Source organism: Berghia stephanieae, chromosome 13 (assembly GCF_034508935.2).
Source record: "Berghia stephanieae isolate SIO BIC M18660-M18661 chromosome 13, UCSD_Bste_1.3, whole genome shotgun sequence".
NCBI lineage: Eukaryota > Metazoa > Mollusca > Gastropoda > Nudibranchia > Aeolidiidae > Berghia > Berghia stephanieae.
The window spans coordinates 41,337,941-41,347,940 of record NC_088372.1 but is presented as its reverse complement, the minus strand read 5'-3'; the positions used below and the strand labels follow the sequence as shown (position 1 = coordinate 41,347,940).

General features: G+C 38.4%; 1 protein-coding gene across 4 annotated transcripts in view; it reads right to left on the bottom strand.

The window, feature by feature from the left end:
• Nucleotides 1–2,096, bottom strand: part of LOC144958481 (uncharacterized) — a 16,966-nt gene extending 14,870 nt beyond the window's left edge. For 3 of the 4 annotated variants that reach the window (XR_013642439.1, XR_013642440.1, XM_078890459.1), the window contains exon 1: nt 783–943. The gene's annotated coding sequence lies outside the window, so the exon portion shown is untranslated. Of the gene's footprint in view, nt 1–782; nt 944–1,569 lie in introns of those variants that run through there. The other variant, XR_013642441.1, reaches the window with a different exon arrangement.
• Nucleotides 2,097–10,000: the final 7,904 nt, after the last annotated feature.

Below are 10,000 nucleotides of genomic sequence, written 5' to 3'. Positions count from 1 at the left end.
AATTTACGATTCTTTTCTTTTTTTTTTCCGATCGATTTTCACTAGGCTATTTTGATTTTGATGTTTATCATTCTTTGACGTGACAAACTGTGATCCAATTTAGGGGAGCGGAAGTTTGTAAAATCACATATTTTCGATTATTTTAAGCCACCTCCGACATTTATCAGTTCATATCTCCGCTTTTATAGGGTCTATTTTCATTTTGCAAGGTTCAAAGTAAACGGCTAAATGACGCCGTTTCAGTGGTGTATTTGGTAGATCTTACATGTGAATAAATATTTTATTGTTGACGTTTCCAAAATTCAAGCATTCTTCATTTGCATGATGTTGATCTTGTAAAATCCATTGTTCCTTGATTTCAGCTGTTTCAGCTCTGAACTATAATTTTCTCTCTCAATAAATAATTCTTTTTCTGTTTCTAATGTAGGATAGCTGTTGAATTACAACAATGTAAGCCGTTTCTGAATTTTATGTTAGGTTAGATTATCCATTGGCATTGGGCATTGGCATTGGCATTGGGGTTGTTATGCTTTGACTTTGGTCACACAGTTTTTCGCAACATTATCATCAGTCATAACTTTTAACTGGTTGGGATAGTGCGATAATTTTTTCACTCTATCTAGTAAATGTTTCACTCCCCTTGATTTTTCTATGCTAAATTATTATCCATTCATTGTTTCCATATCTCTAATTTAGAAAAATTCTTATTAACAAGTATCTACTCTACAAGGTCTTCGTTTGGTACCGTATTATAACGTTTGTGGTGATGAGTGTATAAATACCTCTTGTTGAAGTCAAGATCAACGTTGAAATAAACAACGTATCCGTATCACATCCTTGTGGTGATAATTAAGTTGACAGACACTGACATCAGTACCAGCTTGGAAGTGGCTTCACCTCCAGCTTCTTTCAGTTTTATTGTTTATTGTTTATAATTTATGTTGAAGTATTCATTCTTACAACATCCGGTTCAGTTGGAAGAAAGATAACTCACTAAAATACCAGTCTGTTTTTGTTGGCTTGTTCCCCTTTGATATTAACACAACATTGAATTTTCTAAAATATTTTTTAAAAAGTTAAAAAGAGAAAGGATTGTAGACATTTAGATACAACATGATTATAACAAAACGGAGCCACGACCTCCCATTTGAAGCAAGTTACGTGTAGATAGCAGACAGTGTGCGTGTGAAACTGAACTGGGCCAATCATCGTGGGAAGACACAGTTGGCAGCTCTGTGTAAATTAAAAAAAAAAAAAATTACATTGAACATTTTCTATAGCTCAATATCCACTAAACGTGCTCAAAGCGCTTTACTACAAGGGGTCCCTGGTCAATAGCAACACTTAACATCTAGGACGGGACATGACGCCTGTTACTGTTAGGCGATATTACAAATTTTTTTTTCTCGGACATAGTCAACAATGTTAACGGCCAGGTACTCATTTTACACCTGAGTACAGTGAGAGAATGTGTGTAAAGAGCCTTTTCCAAAGACTCAACTATGCGCCGAGCGATACACAGTTAGTTATATAGAAAATGTAGTTATGCGTGTTGTACTTAGTACTTACCCTACAGCTATTTTCAATGTTCACAGCCCCAGTTGAATCACGATATCAAAAATCAACCAACACTAACACTAACACTAACACCGTCCTTCCTAGGAGGTCTGTCAGTAGTAATAGTCGCCCATATGATCGTAACTATAACAGTAACAGAACAGAGCTGCTTATTTGACATTTCAAACATTCGTAGTTTCCGAGGGGGAAAAAATCACTTTAAATAGCTTTAGAAATCAACAATTTGCCCTCGGCATGGTCCACAAATGCTCCAAAGTCCTGAATAATAGGTTCTGAGGAACTAAACTTTCCTTTTCAACAAAATTTATATAGTGAAAGAAACCTATACAGTCTGTAACTGGAGCCAATCATTCGTATTTCTATGAATCGTTCGTGGTACATACTAGCCAGGTCTGCTGTGATAACAAAGACAAGACTCAACTCCTACTGAGCTGTGGGTGAGACCGACCTCCCTCACCATCTGCAATGCTTCTTCTAATTCCTACCGTAGGCCCCTACGATGATAGCCTAATGGCCCCTACCAAAGACGAGTAGTCTTTCTTTGGCTCCTGCTCCGCCTATCAACAGAGAAAAATACAGGGAAAGGGGAGGTAACGATTGCCCCCATCAATCAGCTCAGAGCTCGTCAAACTGCCATTCACCAGCGTGGGCAAATCGCACAGCTGACAGCTGCTCCGCCGACCGAATGTTTTGCTCTCAGTGACCAGTAGATATCATGCCAGATAATTTTTTTTTTAAATGCCAAATAATTTACAACCAACAATCTCAATCTAAAAAAAAAGTAGGTGAAAATGAGTGGAAATTATACTGTTTTCATACTATGTGCGGCTATGTGATCTTGTAAGAGAGTAAGCCTATGCAAAAGGTTATCTAAGAAATTTGGTGCAAAACTGTCAATTATATATATATCAGCAAATGGGTTTAGTGAGTACACACTGCAGGCATATCAGTTAAGCTTGGTCAGTGCATGACACGTGTGCGTAGTTTTATGTCCAAGCTATTTGAGACGCATTATACCTGTGCGCAGTTTTATGTCCAAGCTATTTGAGACGCATTATACCTGTGCGCAGTTTTATGTCCAGGTTATTTGAGACCGTTTTATGTCCAAGTTAGTGGATAGGTTACCGTGTTGAAACATGTGAAACGGGCATTTATCAAAATAATGTTATATGATAAAAGGCGGGGTTTAACATCAATATGTAGGAATTGACGTTTCAGGTTTGAATATGATTGGGTCTTACTCTTATGGGTTGGATTGTAGACTGACAGGGAACTGTCGAAACTACAAGGGGGCGTGGAAATAATGGAACTATGGGTAAAATTTTTATAGGGATAAAAGAGGATGTTTCTAAGGAAAACGGGATTCTGATTCTACTTTACAATGAGCTGCACTTACCTAAGTTCTAACATCCTACTAAGAATCTTTATTTTACGGACTTAGAAATATTCCACGTCTATTGAAAATGGTTACTTAGGCAAAACGACTTAACATTTGGGTTGATTTTACGGATTTGAAATTTATGAAACTGATTGAATTATGACCATGCTATTTGATTTGGATTTGGAATTTATGAAACTGATTGAATTATGACCATGCTATTTGATTTGGATTTGGAATTTATCACAACAAATAAAACTGTAAGAAATGAAACTTGGAATCTGGACTTTTATTTGAATGTCTTGATGTTGTACATTCAATTATCATCATCGACCCTTGAACTCTTTCGTCATTATTAACATCTACAAAACAACGCAAAGGATAATATTACTATCTACCAAAAAGCCACTATAATGGTCATAAGCCATTACATATGTGTGCAGCAACTACCCCACAGTATGACACTCGCTTTCGGATCGGAAGGTCCTGGGTTCGAGCCTCGCTTGGCGCATAGTTGAGTCCATGGAAAAGGCTCTTTACTAACATTCTGTCACCGTACTCAGGTGTAAAAAGAGTACCTGGTCGTTTACAGCCTTGTCTCTGTCCAAAAATAAATATTGTAAATTCGCCTCACAGGCGTCATGTCTCGTCATCCATGTTAAATATTGCTGTTGGCCATGGACCACTTGTAAAACGCTTTGAACACTTTTAGTGGTTATTGCGCTATATATATATATATATATATATATATATATATATATATATATATATATATATATATATATATATATATATATATATATTTTTATTTTTTTATTTTTTTTTTTTTTAACCTGAACCTAGAGCATCAAAGTACGATATGTAGAAAACGGCAAGGGCTGCCTGAAGCCGGTGGTCGTAAAATACTAACGAAAGAGTGAACATGGAGAGGCTACAAGCCTTTCCCTCTTTCGTTCATATGTAGACTCTGTACTGAACCCATGACACAAGGTTTGAACCCATTTATGTTGGAGTGGTCGACGGATGCATAGCGTTCCTCCCAGGCGGAGTTGCCGTTCCAGTTAGGTCGCGGGTTCGAGCCCCCATCGCCGCGATCCTATTTTTATTCTCTATTGTCTTCTGGCACCCTTCGACTCACTTCATTTACTGTTTTCATACGAGGCCTTTCTATGGTCACCTTTTCATTAGTAGTTTTACGATATCAGGCTTCAGGCAGCCCTCCCCACTCCCCAACCCCCCCCCCCCCCCTTCCCACACACACACACAGACCACTCTCTATCCTTTGAAAGGGTGTGTACGTTCGTAGCCTTTTACAACCACTATTTATACTACCACCACCACCGACACCACCACCACTACCACCACCACCACCACCACCACTACCACCTCCACCACCACCATTACGACCATCCTCACCACCACAACCACCACCACCACTGTTACCATCACAATCACTAATACCACCACCTCCAATCCTACTACTACAACCAATCACCATCACCACCACCACCACCACCACCACCAACAACAACAACAACAACAACAACAACAACAACCACCACCACCACCACCAACAACAACAACAACAACAACCACCACCACCACCACCACCACCACCGTCATCATCATAATAATTTGGTGTTTTCAACGCCAAACTGGCAACAGCGCTCTCGTTGTCCACAAATCTCCCCAACGCACTGCCCCATTAACATCTCTAGTTGGCCTCGATGATAACGCATTGCCCCCAATGCCCCAGGGATGCCGTAACCATGTATTGGCGTGACTATCCGTGTATGTGATAAAAGTTACGATATGCCCAGCCAGGGGTATGGGCAACGGCTGGGTCGCTGGTTGCTGTTGTATATGGAGGAAAAAGACGATGGTGTTGCCTAAGGTTGCATCAACGACCCCATCATTAAATGAAATTCAGTTAAACCCACCAGACCATAGGCACCATTATTTTATGTGTAATGTTATATCGTGTGGGGTCCCAAAAGCTCAGTTGGTAGACCACCCGCTTCACACGCAAAGGGACCGTGATCGATCCCGGGTGCAGTCGAGCTTTTTAATGATCCCCCAGCCCATTGCAGAGTCGCACACACACACACACACACACAGAGACACACACACAGACACACACACACACACACACACACACAGACACACACACACACACACAGACACACACACACACAGACACACACACAGACACACACACAGACAGACACACACACACAGACACACACACACACACACACACACACACACATCTATATATATTGCTGGCTTATGATGTGGCGTAGTGCGCACATACATAAAGGCTAGTGATCTAAATTTAGTGGTTTTATTTCTTCTTATAAAAATGTAACTCACATCTTCGATATAGTTTCTTTATTTCAGCAAAAATAATGCTAAGTCCAAAAAATGTATAGTCAATGGTGGTGAGCACCAAAGTTAAGACATGCAGCTCATCTCAAAATGCAGAATAATAGAATGACCTATAGAATAGAAACACCCTGTTTTTAACCCTATCGTAAACTGTCCCACAATTCCTTTTGACCACTCCTACTCATCTTTGACATCCCAAATTAATATCCAAAACCTGCCTCTTTCAAGTAATAGCGAATCATGTTCAACTTGTATGTTAAAAATAACAAGAAGTTTCTCGAACATTACTATCAAACCCCGCCTCTTATGACATAAAAGTACTTTGATAAATGACGCATCTTATGCATAACAACCAAAAATAGCGTCAATCTGTTACTGATTAATGTTAAACCCCGCCTTTTATGATATAATATTATTTTGGTACTCACACCCAAATAACAAAAATCCATTACAATATGTTGTCTTCATTACCATATACCAATTGAGACTAATCAACGAAAGTAATTTTCTACTACTTAACACAACGACAAGTCCTTCACTTGAAACATAAAACTGTCCTAAACTCATTTAGTATTTACCATATTTCCATTGAAATCCTAGCGTCGTTAACTTTGCTTGAATATTAATCATGTTTAATGAACAACAACCGACCGTGTTTTATGATCATGTTTTTCTCAAAACTCCTGAGTAAATTTCTTGCATAAGCTTACTGTCTTACAATGATCGTACAGTGGCTTTTCCATAGATGGTAATGATATTCCTTTGCATTGTGTTGTAGACGTTAATAATGACGAAAGAGTTCAAGAGTCGATGATGATAATTGAATGTACAACATCAAGACATTCAAATCAAAGCACAGATTCCAAGTTTCATTTCTTACTGCTTTATATGTTGTGATAAGTTTGAAATCCAAATCAAATAGCATGACCAGCATTCAGTCAGTTTCATAAATTCCAAATCCAAATCAAATAGCATGACCAGCATTCAGTCAGTTTCATAAATTCCAAATCCGTAAAATCACTTCAACTGTTAAGTCAATTTGTCTATGTGACCATTTTCAATATACATGGAATATTTCTAAGTCCGTAAAATAAAGATTCTTTGTAGGAAGTTAGAACTTGCAGCATAATACAGTCTAAAGACTTAGGAAAGTGCAGCCTTAAGAGTTAAAATAAAAGTAGAATCCTGGTTTTATCAGAAAGACGCTCATACTCAACTGGAAACGTTAAATTCCTTAATGTTTATGTTATACCCCGCCTTTTATGATTTAATATTATTTTGATAAATGTCCGTTTCTCGCGCACAAACAACTCAAACCAATTAAGGAAAGATTGATTGACTAGTACTCAACACGATAACCAGTCCACTAACTTGGACGTAAAACTGTCCCAAACGTATCATTCACTGACCAAGTTTTACTGAAATACCTGCATCGTGAACTCACTAAACCCATTGGCTGGAATAATTGATTATTTCCACTAGAATTCTTGTGCAACCTTTTTGCAATAGCTTTCTGCCATATATTCATATCTCCTTTGCAGCAAACGGGTAGCTGAGTCTGTCAGATTTGACTCCATGGGCCTAATGGTTCTTTTTGAAGGACTTTTTTAAAATGTCGTTTTTTAACATGTGGTTTGACCGGAATGTGCAGGGTTTGAGTCCCGCTCCAAGTGGTGCATACAGGCCTGGCTACTAATGAGAAAAGTTCGTAAAACTACGGATTTTTGGCTCCAACCTGACAATAATAGAAAGACCTTTGGTTCAATAAAACGTCTTGAAAACAGTTTTGTTACCGTAGCTAGACTATAAGAGAGTTAAAAGCAATATTTTAACATGTTGATGACACATTGGTATTTTTTACTAGTAGTTCTAGAATCTACAATGTTAAAACACCTGAAAACTACACATTTTTTCCAAGTCAGGTCTGTGCTTAGTCGAGTCATTGGGCATTAAGTCTTTACTCATCTCGCCGTTCTCTGGTGTAAAATGGCTACCTACCCGTTAACAGTGTTGTATCTGCCGTGGGGGGGGGGGGGGGGGGGGGGGGGGGGGGGGGAATTCGACATCGCCTAAAAGGCGTCAGGCCCCGTCCTACATGTTTTGTGTTGCTGTTGGAACCCTTTGAGTTGAGTACATATAAAAACTGCATCCTAATAGAATGTTCTGCTGTTTACACAATATTTAAGTAACGTTATAGGCGTGCTGCACGCTTCAATATTCAAGTAACGTTATCTAGGCGTGCTGCACGCTTCAATATTTAAGTAACGTTATCTAGGCGTGCTGCACGCTTCAATATTTAAGTAACGTTATCTAGGCGTACTGCACGCTTCAATATTCAAGTAACGTTATAGGCGTACTGCACGCTTCAATATTCAAGTAACGTTATCTAGGCGTGCTGCACGCTTCAATATTCAAGTAACGTTATCTAGGCGTACTACACGCCTGAATATTCAAGTAACGTTATCTAGGCGTGCTGCACGCTTCAATATTCAAGTAACGTTATAGGCGTACTGCACGCTTCAATATTCAAGTAACGTTATCTAGGCGTGCTGCACGCTTCAATATTCAAGTAACGTTATCTAGGTGTACTGCACGCTTCAATATTCAAGTAACGTTATCTAGGCGTACTGCACGCTTCTATATTCAAGTAACGTTATCTAGGCGTAATGCACGCTTCAATATTCAAGTAACGTTATCTAGGCGTACTGCACGCTTCTATATTCAAGTAACGTTATCTAGGCGTAATGCACGCTTCAATATTCAAGTAACGTTATCTAGGCGTACTGCACCCTTCGATATTCAAGTAACGTTATCTAGGCGTGCTGCACGCTTCAATATTCAAGTAACGTTATCTAGGCGTACTGCACGCTTCTATATTCAAGTAACGTTATCTAGGCGTAATGCACGCTTCAATATTCAAGTAACGTTATCTAGGCGTAATGCACGCTTCAATATTCAAGTAACGTTATCTAGGCGTAATGCACGCTTCAATATTCAAGTAACGTTATCTAGGCGTGCTGCACGCCTGAATATTCAAGTAACTTTATCTAGGCGTACTACACGCTTCAATATTCAAGTAACGTTATCTAGGCGTGCTGCGGGCCTGAATATATCAATTTGGTGTGAATATCAGTTTCTGTCGCGCTAAACGTAAAGAAGAAAATGCTTGCTACCATTATGTTAGTATAGCATAGTCACACATAATATATACACTGCTGGCATATTTTAATGATGATGATGATGATGATGATGATGATGATGATGATGATGATGATGATGATGATGATGATGATGATGATGATGAAAATGATGATTTAAGCGCTTAGAGTGTCTCTTAGTTATAGCGCTATATAAGTTTTCAGCATTATTTCAGCATTATTATGATGGTGATGATGATGATGATGAATAATAATAATAATAATAATAATAATAATAATAATAATAATAATAATAATAATAATAATAATAATAATAATAATAATAATAATAATAATAATAATAATAATACTATTAACAATAGCTACATAAATCACAGAAATAACATGTGAATGAATATTCTTGATGCTAATCTTGATTATTTGTGCGGTCATTGGTCTAGTGGTATGACACTCGCTTTCAGATCGGAAAGTCCTGGGTTCGAGTCTCGCTTGGCGCATTGTTGAGTCCTTGGAAAAGGCTCTTTATTTACATTCTTTCACCGTACTCAGATGTAAAACGAGATCCTGTGATGCCTTTTTAAACTATGTATCTTATAGTATGAACCTTCAGTTCTTCAATCAAGTAACAGTGCATACCTTTTTGACAATTACGTCAGCTATCGTATATTTTATTACAACTAGTAGAATAAACATTGAAGTTGTTCTAATTTTTACTCGAAAATTTAAAACAAAGTATAATATTTTGACACTGAAATCAACCGTTGACCGTGAACCGAAGACCAATAGCCACCTGAAGTGCTTGCCTACCACCCGGAATAAACATCCCACGGATCCCGAGCATCACTCACAATTTGAACACACCTGACCTATTTATTGTGTGTTTGACACATGTGCTACGGGTATCTCATGTCTTTTCATACAGGAAATAAACAGGGTAAATGGCAGGAAATATTCTGATTGGTTAGTAACGGGCGAACCATCAATTATTCAACGTCACAATACGCTTCAACAGTCGTAACGTCACTTCCCTCGTAATGACGCATGGTAACTTAGTAACTGACCGTAAACTATCGGACCAATGGTGGACGCCCTTATGAAATATTTATTCTCCGACTAGCATAAAAGCGTATCCAGAGGGAAAAAAAAAACCCATTATAAATCTGATCATGTTTTGACTTTTACACATTCTGATCACAAGACATATGAAAAGTTCAAGCCAGCGTGAAGAATAGAAGTACCGATTTTCTTTGTTTAGAACCACGATGGCCGCCGTTGCTGGGCGACGTGACATTAGACTATTGAATCCAATTTGTCAATTGTTCAGCACGATTCATGGGGATGTTTACAACTTTCGTAAATAAATCAGCGTTGACATAATTTATTCAGAACTGCCCAATCGTTGTACGTGAACGTTTATAGTCAGGTTAATACAGTTTAGTGAGATTTACTCATAAACGCGGATGGCAAAAAACAATAACAAAGACCTGAGTGACGTCAT